This window comes from Stomoxys calcitrans, chromosome 5, assembly GCF_963082655.1.
Source record: "Stomoxys calcitrans chromosome 5, idStoCalc2.1, whole genome shotgun sequence".
Taxonomy (NCBI): domain Eukaryota; kingdom Metazoa; phylum Arthropoda; class Insecta; order Diptera; family Muscidae; genus Stomoxys; species Stomoxys calcitrans.
The window spans coordinates 64,434,351-64,446,367 of record NC_081556.1 but is presented as its reverse complement, the minus strand read 5'-3'; the positions used below and the strand labels follow the sequence as shown (position 1 = coordinate 64,446,367).

Sequence of the window (12,017 nt, the reverse complement as noted above, 5' to 3'; positions counted from 1 at the left end):
CATCAGCAGGACTTTTAGTGCCGCCGAAACGGCCTTTTAATGGTGGAGATATGTGATTAAATAAGCATATTTCTCGTTAGTGGAATCTCATCCACTATCACAGGCTGGAACTTTGAGCTCCGACTTGTGTGGTGCCCATCGTTATCACGGGAAGCTTAGCTGAAAGTTACCGGGCGCGTCCACAGGTTGCGGATGGTGGAAAGCTCCGTTTTTATACAGAGTAGCTGCAAATGCGGCCGCGGGCAGTCAGCGATTTTCGAGAGGAGAGTCTCAGTGAGGAGTCAGGTGGCACTGGCTCTTAATTAAATACTGAGTGCCAATGATTCTCAAGATGACAAGGTGAATTATTGGCGCCTTCAAATAACCAATGGCCAACATCAGCGTCTGTTCACCAGGTTAGGGGCGGCTGGCGGCGAGCGTCGGATCTTGGAGCAAGCGGCTCGCCACAACGAGGGATACATGCAACCCCACAAACCCATGCGGTTGGGGCGCTGGGCCAGTAACCCGCCCCCGGAAAACATAGAACTACTATGAAAAAAATATTAGAGTACGCGTTAGAGCAATTTACAAAACAATCTTCAACGAAGCTTTTATTATTAGACAACTAAAAAAATTATTTCTGTATTGTACAAATGTCTACCAATAATAATTCAATGCATACATGTGAATATAAAAATATTTAGACAAAGTACAAATTGTGTTCAGTATAAATTTAACTCTAACACCCTTCCTCAATTTGAACTCCAGCCTCCTCTCGGAATTTTGTTAGTTTGATAGTTGAAAGTGGTTTGGTCATCATATCAGCAATCATTGTTTCTGTTGGACAATACGTACAAACGATTTGATTTTTCTTTACATAGTCCTTGACAAAATAGATTTTGGTATTAATGTGCTTTGTCCTATTGCTAAGTTTCTCATCTTTTATCATACGCAAAACACTTTGATTATCCTCAAAAATTGTTGTCGGTTGACATTGTTTAAGCATCATATCGCTTAAAAGTGATCGTAGCCAAATTGCTTCTTTGCATGCTTCCGATAGTGATACAAACTCTGCCTCAGTTGATGAGAGAGATACACAAGTTTGCTTTCTACATGACCAGTTAATTGAACCACCGTTAATTTTGAAAATAAATCCAGAATTAGATTTTCGGTCGATTCTATCCTCGGCCCAATTTGCGTCGGCAAAACCAATAAGAACATTTTTATTTGCAACGCATTTATTACTAAGGTGTAAGGTGTGATTAACTGTGCCTTTCAAGTATTTTAATACACGCTTTAATTCATTCCAATCTTCTTGAGTTGGACAACTGACTTTTTGCGCCAAAATTGAAACACTTGCTGCTATATCAGGTCTTGAATTTACACTGATGTACAGCAGTGAGCCAATAAGTTGTTGATATTTATTGTTATTTAGTAAGAGTTCGGATGAACTTTTACCATACCCAGGATCAAGTGGATATTTTGAAATTTTTTGAATCCTGCATTCCAAATTCTTGCAATAAGTTTTCAATAAAGAGTTTTTGGCTAACGCAGTAATTAGATTCTTTATCCTGCGTAACTTCCAAACCAAGATAATGATGTACTTTGCCAAGATTGGTTATGTCAAATTTTTCTTTCAGTAACTTCTCCACTTCACAGATGTTGTTTTGCTTTTTGCTTGCAACCAAAATATCATCAACGTAGATTAATATATATACTAACCCTTCCTCGTTGGTGTATTTTGTGTATAAACATCGATCTGCATTACTTTGCTTGAAACCGCCAGACACTAGGACCTCATGAAGTGTTTTATTCCAGACATTCGCAGCTTGCTTCAATCCATACAAACTTTTTCGAAGTTTACAGACAAAATTATTATTCCTTTCCTCAAACCCTGGTGGCTGTTTCATATATATAACTTCTTCAAGCTCACCGTTGAGAAAAGCTGACTTTACATCAAAATGAACAACTGACATACCATTTACACCAGCGACAGACAATAATGTTCGAAGCGTAGCTTGTCGAACAACAGGAGCAAATACTTCGTCATAATCAAAACCAAATTTTTGACTAAAACCTTGAGCTACTAGGCGGGCTTTGAAACGTTGTATTTTTCCAGTAACATCTCGTTTAATTTTGAAAGTCCATTTGCATCCCACAATATTTGCATTGTCAGGTTTGTCAACAATATCCCAAGTCTTATTTGCCTTTAAAGATGACATCTCCTCATTCATAGCTTGAATCCATTCGTTGCGATGTACCGATGAAATCGCTTCCTTATACGTCTTTGGTTCAGCAATGCTCGAAACATTAGAGCTTATATACGTCAACCTCTCTGGTGGTTTTCCCTTAGTAATGCGGTTTGAACATCTAAGTGAATTTTTATCTCTTTCAAAAACTTCGCATGGAACTGAGTTATCGCTTGAGATCATCGTGTTCATTGTAGATGTAACTAATTCTTCAGAATCAACTGCATTATGTTCTTCCAGGCTATAAAAAGATTCCCCATCAGATGAAATTTGATCTGATATAACTTGAATGAAGTCATTTGAAGTACGTTGATTATTAATTTTTTCAATAGATATTTCACTGTGATTGGTCTCTTTAGATTCTTTTCCGGTTTCATGTAAATCAACATCTATGAATTTAACATCTCTGCTAATTACGACCTTATTTGTTCTAAGATCAGCCAATCTGTAACCCTTTGAATGCTCATCATATCCAACGAAAGTCAATATCTTGGTCTTACTATCCCACTTTTTCCGTTTTACCTCAGGAGTAAGAACATGAGCTTTCGACCCAAATATGCGCAAATGTTCAATAGATGGCTTTTTCTTTTCCCATAGTTCAAATGGTGTTGATACAATTGTCTTGCTTACCAACCGATTTTGCAAATAATTCGCGGTCATAATTGCTTCTCCCCAATATTTATTTCCAATACTTGCTTCCTTTAGCAAACATCTTCCCATTTCGACCAAACTTCGGTTTTTACGTTCTGATACTCCATTTTGCTGGGGTGAGTAAGGAACAGTATATTGGTATTGAACACCTTTTGATTCCAGATAACTTTGGACGTGTTTCGATACATACTCCCCTCCATTATCTGATCTGAGGATATTAGGGTATTTGCCGAATTTATTTTTCACCATTTCCATATAGTTTTGAATCTTCTCGTAAACCTCAGCTTTGTTATTTAAAAGATAAACTATTGTATAACGACTAAAATCGTCAATAAACGTGACAAAGTACTTCTTTTTTCCAGGAGTTTCAGTTTGCATAGGCCCGCAAACATCCGAGTGAACTAAATCCATAACTGCGTTCGATTGTGTTTCTGAAACTTTGTGAAATGGCGTTTTCGTCATCTTACAACAGACACATACCTCGCACGTTTGCGTTATACCACAATCAACAATTTTAAAATCACTCATTGCTTTATTTGTTTGCATCTCCTTTACAGCATTGACGCTTCTATGTCCGAAAACCTTATGCCAATAATGTATGCAGTTTCGAGAACTACATTTGGCTAACATTGCCTGGTTAGTCCTTTGTCTGAGACAAAACAATCCATTATGCATATCTGCGACACCAATTTCTTTGCCATTTGCAGATTTAATTTTACACTGCTTATTTTGAAATTCAACCTTAAAACCGTTTCTCATAATTCTTGAGATAGATATCAAATTCCCGTGAAATGACGGTATGTACAAAACATCTTCCATGGTAACTTCTGACTTGACATTTTTAAAATTATACATTACCAATTTACAAGATCCTTTACCACTAGCCACTACGGCAGTCCCATTGGCAACTGAAACAGATTCACATACACTGCCATCAAACGTGATAAAATCCTCCCGTCTTGTGCTAATGTGGCAAGTAGCCCCAGAATCTACAATCCAATGCGATTTGTCACCAGCAGAAGAAAAAATATAATTTTCTTTATTCTCAACGTTATTAGCTTGCTGTTTGGATTCATTGATGTTTCTTTCCTTTTTGAATTTCCAACAGTTCTTCTTGAGATGACCCTTTATTTTGCAAAAGTGACACCGCTTTCCATTAGCATCATCCTGACTTGACTTGACTTGAGGAATTTTGAATGTTTTCATCACGGAATTTGGTTCGACGTTCTTTGATTGACGTTGATATTCTTCCAGCAAATTGTTTTCGACAACGTGTACCGTTAACTCTTCTATTTTTCGAGCTTCCAATGCCGTCACCAACGTGTCATATGAAGGTGGTAAACTGCTTAGTAACATAGCAATTACCCATCGTTCAGAAAATGTCTCGCCAACCGCTTCCAGCTTTTCAAAGAGAATTTTCATATTCGCGATGTGATCAGCCATGGTATTCTCCATACTAAATTTCATTCCACATATCTTACGCATTATTTGTACACTACTTCCAAGAGTGTTCTTTTCATGATGTGCCTTCAGGATATTCCAAGATTCTTTTGCAGATTTAGCTTTCCTGATAAGTAAGAGCTGATTGTCCTCCACAGATAATCCAATCAAAATCAAAGCATTTTCATTATTTTTCATCCATGACTCATCTGGTACGTCTGGAGCAGATTCCACAACACACTTCCAAGCTCCTTCCCTTCGTAAAATCAATTCCATCTTATACTTCCAAAGATGATAATTATCCGCGTTAAGCTTCGTAAACGACGTCTTAACTAAATCCATGGTGGCCCAATAACCTATTAGAGTACGCGTTAGAGCAATTTACAAAACAATCTTCAACGAAGCTTTTATTATTAGACAACTAAAAAAATTATTTCTGTATTGTACAAATGTCTACCAATAATAATTCAATGCATACATGTGAATATAAAAATATTTAGACAAAGTACAAATTGTGTTCAGTATAAATTTAACTCTAACAAAAAAAGGAATAGTAAAACCGGACCCCCCAACGCAACGACCCACGCAAACGAAAAAAGGACCATGATTTGCGGATCTGCACCTGGAATGTCCGCACTCTTTATAGAGAAGGTGCAGTATACGCGCTGGCGGATGTATTAGAGAAGTACAAGGCAGACATAACCGCCTTACAGGAAGTGCGATGGACTGGGAATGGCGTCACTACAACACCAAACGGTGACGAACTATGCTATAGCTGCCATAACACGAGGCATGAATTTGGCTACGGATTTGTGGTTAGTCGAAGACTGAAACATCTAGTCTCCAGCTTTACTCCGGTGGATGAGAGGCTAGCCACAATCCGCATAAAAGCCAAATTCTTCAACATCAGCCTTATTTGTGCCTTGCCCCGACGGAAGACAAAGATGAGAAGACCAAGGATATTTTCTACGAGCGCCTAGAGAGAGAATATGACCGCTGCCCCGCACATGATATTAAAATCGTTCTGGGGGATTTTAATGCAAAAATAGGGAAGGAAGACATTTTTGGTCCAACAGTCGGAAAGTTTAGCCTCCACGAGATAACATCCACCAGATTTCAACATAAAAATATCCACAAAGCCACATGGCTGTCACCCGATCAAAACACGAGAAACCAAATTGATGACGTTGTGATAGATGGAAGGCATTCATCCAGCGTGTTAGATGTACGATCGATCCGTGGAGCAAATATAGATTCGGATCATTACTTTGTTGCAGCAAAGGTTCGCACCCGTTTGAACATGACGAGGAAAGTACGATCTGACACTACACGGAAGCTGGACATTGAAAAGCTGCAGACACAACAAATGACAGCGGCATACTCCACTCGACTGGCCCAACTGCTTGATGAATGCACTCCTTGTTCCGATGATATAATGGCGCAGTGGCAAACTATTGCCCACTCCATGGAAAATGCCGCGAAATCCGTACTTGGGTACCGGAAGCCTCCTCGTGGCCGGCTAGTGGAAGAAATATTCTGTCATAGCCAATTAAAGTAAAGTAAGTAAAGGAATCTCATCTCAGACATGGGATTACAGAACGGGAAAACGCCAGGAATTGCAGAGTACTACAAACAGCTCAAACTAGAATCGTAAAAGCGCTTAGCAAAAAGGCACAAAATAATAAAAACAAAAATCTCCCTACAACCGACAAAAATAACATAAACCAAATCTTCAAAAATCTGCAAATACTCAATTTAAAAGAACTCTACTCAATAACAATCGTCAAAGAATTCATGGACGATGACAATTTGGCGAAAAAATTGGCCCATAACTGCAATACAAGAAGGAGATCGGAAGGAAAATACATTGTGCCGACCCATAAAAACGATTACGGAAAAAACTCACTATACTTAATGAATTGCCGAAGAAACTGATCGAAGATAATAAAAAAAGTATAATAAAATTAATTAAAAAATACTACTTAATTAATTGATAAAACTTTATTTAATAATAATGAAGTCTACAGCCAACTAGAGCGACTAGGATAAACTCATCATAGACCTATTACCTACAGACAAGCTCATTAGAGCTTCGTAGGATTTAAGAATCAATGAATTGTAATTAATAAATTATTTAATAAATAAATATAAAAAAACTGTTACACGAACGCATATCATATACATATTGAAATGTTGATTTCGATATGTTTTAGTCAAAATGACGCCAATCTATAGTGGTTGGTTTTGTGGCAATATGACGATTTGTTGCACTACGACCTGAAGTCGTCATAATAATGGTTAATATAGGCTCCCGCATTCCGCATCCAAAATTGTTGCACTCTCCCTTTATTTGTCTGCAACATAATAAAGGGAGCAGCAAAAGAGAGCGGGAGAAAGAGCCTAATGTTGAGAGTTTGGTAATAGAGACCTTGCAAATTTCTACTTGAGATTTTTTTTTTGAGTTTCCCATCTATATGAATTCCTAAATACTTGGTATCGTTTTCTTGTGGCAGTTGTATTCCATTCATTGCTATTGGTGGACATGTGTTTTAAAGTTAAAGTGAAAGTTAACTGTGCAGAATCATATAGTTCATTAGCATATTTTTGCAAAATAACACTGGCACGTTTAGGGTCTTTACTGACTGACAATGCCGTTGTGTCATCAGCTAACGTTCCGATAAGTATTGCTTCGAATTGAGGAAGGTCACTTGTGGACAATAAGTGCAATATTGGTCCCATGACACTACCTTGTGGTACGCCTGCCCTTGAGATGTATAAGTCACTTATTTCATGGTTTTCTATTTAGAACATACAATGGCCTTTCCAGTAGGTACGACTTAAGGAACAAATACAAGTTTATCGGTAATAGCTTCTTTACTTGTAGAGAAGTCCTTCATGTCAAACTTTATCAAATGCCTGGGAAATATCAAGAAATGCTGCGGTACAGTACTACTTCGTTTCAAAGCCTTCGTTAATTGTTTCTACCATGCGATGAAACTGCCCGGTAGAACCATGTTGTTTTCTGAACCCACACTTATAACTTGGTATTAGTTTATTTTCCTCTATTATTGGCATAAGTCTTTTCACAAATTTGCATTTAAGTAATTTAGGAAGTACTGCTAGTAATCTTATATGATTTTAGTTATTCTATATGATTTTATTTGTTCGCCAGGTTTCTGAATCATTTTTATTTGTGTAACTTTCCATTGAGGAGGTACGAAGCATTGCAATAAACATGCATTGAAGATGTAAGTTATAAGCGATATGGCTTCTTTCGGCAATTCTTTTAAGATTTTTGGGGTAATCAAATCATAACCAGGGGCTTTGTTTGTCTTGAGTCTATTGATTTCGCTTATAACTTCAGCCTTTGTAGCTTTTTTCATCGGCAGCTCGAGTTGATGAGTTTCATTCAGGAATGTCTGAGGAACAATTTGGAGTAAATACATTCTTCAGGTGATTTTTAAATGCTTGTGCCTTATCTAGATTGCCTTTTGTCCATGTGCTATCTCCTTTTCTAATTGGATGATTAGTCTTACTTTGCTTACTTTTTTTTGTCATCTTCCATAAGGAGTATTCTGAAGTTTTTGTTGCGCCCAAATTTCGTATTTCTGATTGGACTTTTCTATTATATGTTTCTTGCAAGATCTTTCGGAGTTCAGCCTTTGCACTATTTGTCGAGAGGAGATTTAGTTCTCTGCCATTGTCTTTTAGTTTTTCTTTGGATGGGTATTGTTCTATGGATTTCGGAAGAGCATTTAGGTGGCTGGTTTATAGTTTGCTGGGGGTCGAATTCTACGACGCTCTTTCGATTGTAGAAACTAAATGTTCAACAACTTCTGTAGTATTACGTTCGCATTTTAATGGAATATTTTTATCGAGATTGGTTTTTACATGATATCTAAAGTAATGCCAATTTGTTTTTATGTTGTGCAACTTACAAGGTTGTTATTGTGGAATGGCTCCAGAGTCTAGTGTCAGTTAACTGGAGAATGATCTGAAGGTAGATCATAGCATGTTCCGCATTTGAAGGATCCTGGTGATATCCCTTTCGAAACACAAATGTCTATGAGGTCTGGGATTTTCTTAATGTTTGACGGCCAGTAAGTTGGAGTATTAGGAGATATTGTTTTCAAATTCATTTCGCTGTTAGCTCATAGTAATTGTCTGCCTTTTGGTGTTGTGAGACGAGAGCCCCATGCAGTGTGTTGAGCATTGAAATCTCCACATGCTATAAACTTAATTCCCATATCTATATATATTTTTTTTTTTTATTTTGTTTTTTGGTGGACTGTAGATTGAGGAAAAGAAAAGTGAGCCTCTCAAGTCTTCAACGATTGTTGCAATAAACATGCATTGAAGATGTAAGTTATAAGCGATATAGCTTCTTTCGGCAATTCATTTAAGCCTATTGGAGTAATCAAATCATAGCCAGGGGCTTTGTTTGTCTTGAGTCTATTGATTTCGCCTATAACTTCAGCCTTTGTAGTTTTTTTTCATCGGCAGGTTGAGTTGAGTTTCATTAAAAAAATTTTGTACTGAGTCAGGAATATCTGAGGACTGCAGATTGAGGAAAAGAGAAGTCAACCTCTCAAGTCTTCAACGACTACATTTGTTGCTTGAATTTCTTCGCCACAATAAGGCATACCTTGATAGTGCTTAATACGGAACCACCGCGAGCTTTACCGCTAGGGTGCATGACGTGATAAAAATATAGTTTGCTATGTAAAAGTGTTTTTTTTTTCCAAATCAGTAAAATGTCTATATTATTATTTTTTAAAGCATTCTTTAGTTTCTAGAATGTGTTGGGCCAATCCATTGGCGTTCCAGAACACAATTTTAAGATTATTTCTCGTTGGAAGTGATTGAGTTTATTGGTTATGTTCACAAAAAGAATGGTCATTTGATGCATTAAAGTGTTTAGGGAATTAAGCATATCAATAATTTCAGTGTTTTTTGGAATCGGTGCATGTGTGATTTGATTTGCTAGACGTTGCTGGGATTGGTTACTATGATTTTCAATTGGATGTTGAGGATTTGATATGATGGTATTCAAACATATTCGTTTGAATATTCGTAATATTCGTTCTGGTCTCTGGGGCATTCGATGTTGAAGGAATTTGGCTTTATTCAGGAATTGCGACTCTTCTTGGAGGAGGGAAGTGTTGGTCAAAGATTTTTTATATAGTGTGCACCCCTTATAATTCAGAACACAGTGCGCATTTAACTTTATTTGCCTGGTTGATTTTGTTTCATGAGCTCCGGCCCATTTTATACACATAGGTTTTCATTTACAATATGATCTGATGTGTCCATACTTTTGACAGTAAGAACATTGGGAACAAGGAGGATGGCGAGGAGCTTCGAATTCAACTATACTGGACATTAAACGGGTGATGGAGAAATTTCTTTATTTGTCGACAGAAGGATGCATATGTTTGAGAATAACTTTGAAACCTAGCTCGGTTTTTGGCCTGTGTGTGTAAGATTGGGTATCCATTTTTTACAATTACTTGATAATCGTTTGGTAGTTCTCATGAGTTTTTGGCAAGATTTTTACTTGTTCGTTTTTTTCGTAGTTCATATTGATGAGGTACATATTCGTTTAATAATAACAGTGGTGGTTGAATGTTCGTGACATTATCTACAAATATATGTGGAGCTTTTGGTAGATTTTGGATGACGTTATTATTGGAGTTTGTGCCTTCGTCATTGGCCAGTGCTGCAAATTGGTTTGACGATGACGCACCTTTATCCATCCAGTAGGCATCATGAGTATATTGTTTCGTTTTTTCATTGGACTGACACGGACTGCTTCTATTCCTTTTAATATTTTGCACATTTTGCCATTCTTAGTTTAGGTTTTGTTAATGTTATTTTCTTCATTCGGTGAGTTATTAAAACGGCCTACTTCTTGAAGCAGCTCTTCTTCATCTGTTTCGAAAGAGACTACTTGCTAACCAATTTGTGTTTTTAGCACTTCGACGTCCCATTTCAGTTGCATAACCTTTCGTATTTTTCATTCTGTATTTTAAGTTCGTCTATAGCCTTTTCTAATTGTTAGAGTTTATTTACTCTTAGAGATCCAATGCTATTTCGAGGGGTTGCATCTTCGATGTTGCTCATGCTGATAATGTTGGTAGTGCGGTTGTGTGCTTAGCAACTCCACACACCATGAACGACATTACCACATATGTATGTGCTACGGATTAAATGCTTCTCTGTTGATTTTAGTCCAATGAAGAGACGAACAGCTGGTGCTGTAGAATTTGTGAACATTTATTATTTATCTCTGTCAATCTCTGCGGCATTTGTTTTGTTTTGTATTTCCCTAGTAATATAAATTTTTGTAGTGATTTGATTCGATGGTTTTTTTTATGAGAAAATATACTCCAAGGCGGCAGCACCTGCTCAGAGCAGTTTTACAATAGCAAGCGAGCCTTATACAATACTTTTTGGTCGATTCAACGGGAGCAGCCAGGAATGCGACCATCTCCATAAGTTAAACTTTGCACCAAAAATTTAAATAAAATACAACACGCAACCAGGCTGATTAATTAATTAGAACAGAAAAAATTATTCCAAGGCCATTATAAATAATTAACTTTATTTCTTTCGGTAAAGTAATCACCAAATCTGTTTATGTCGTTTAGGAGATGATTTTCTATTCGCTAACGAAAACAGCTTATTTATCGAACAGTCACTTATCGTTAAAAGTGGCTACTGAATACCAAATTTGTTAACTTCTCTGTTATCGCTTTTTAATTGATGTTCGTTAAAACAGTTTACAGATTTCGACTACAGGCATGTCACGCACCATTGTGCTAACCAAAGATCTTCATTCCAATCTCCCCGTTTATTTTGCTCATTTTCATTGCCAACAAGGGAAACCTCTTCAGTAAGTACCCCTTTCACTCTATTTGATTTTGTCTTACGGCATGCCACTTTCTCTACTACATACTAAACTTCCCTGAACATTCCATTAAGCAACAGGGAATACCTCTCTTATATCAATGAGTGCAGTCCGATTAATGTTTAAGCTAAATGATATGGGGCCTCCTTGCCTGGTGTAACATATAACGTTTGAAAAATCGGAAGATGTATAGTAGCTATGATGTGGGGGCAACGCATGCTTAGCTCGTCGGAATGGGGGAGTTCGAATCTTCACGCAAGCTGATTCCTATATATATTGCGTGCATTAATTTATTTCTCTGAGTGTACCCTTTGGTCGGGATATCAAAGGAAATAAACCAAAAAATACTAAATGAGTGCACAGATAACCCAATGACAGATACCAATGGTTTCTAGCAACATGATGTTCTGTTGTTTGTTTTCATTATAATCCCTAAATATTGAAACACAACAAAAAAAGGAAACTAATTAATATAAATCTATGAATAAAAATTCTAAAATAATCTTAGAAATAAATCAATGAAAAATAATAGTAATAACAAAAAAAACCAAGAAACTGTCTACATGACTTAATTTTTCTATTTGCACACAAGTAGAATAATCCAAAAAAATATTAGGAAAACAATAAAGATAACAAACAGAAAAAAACTTTTATTTTAACAAATTCATTAAGTATACATTGGTCTGGTGTGTGGTTATTGGCAAAAAAAAGTTTTTTTTCTAATTTAATTTATTATACATTAACAACGGAAATTAATTTGTTTAAAAATGACTTTAAAAAGAGCCATT

General features: G+C 36.7%; 1 protein-coding gene across 3 annotated transcripts in view; it reads left to right on the top strand.

The window, feature by feature from the left end:
• Positions 1-12,017, top strand: part of LOC106090829 (ankyrin repeat domain-containing protein 6) — a 124,565-nt gene that overhangs the window by 42,646 nt on the left and 69,902 nt on the right. The window lies entirely within an intron of this gene.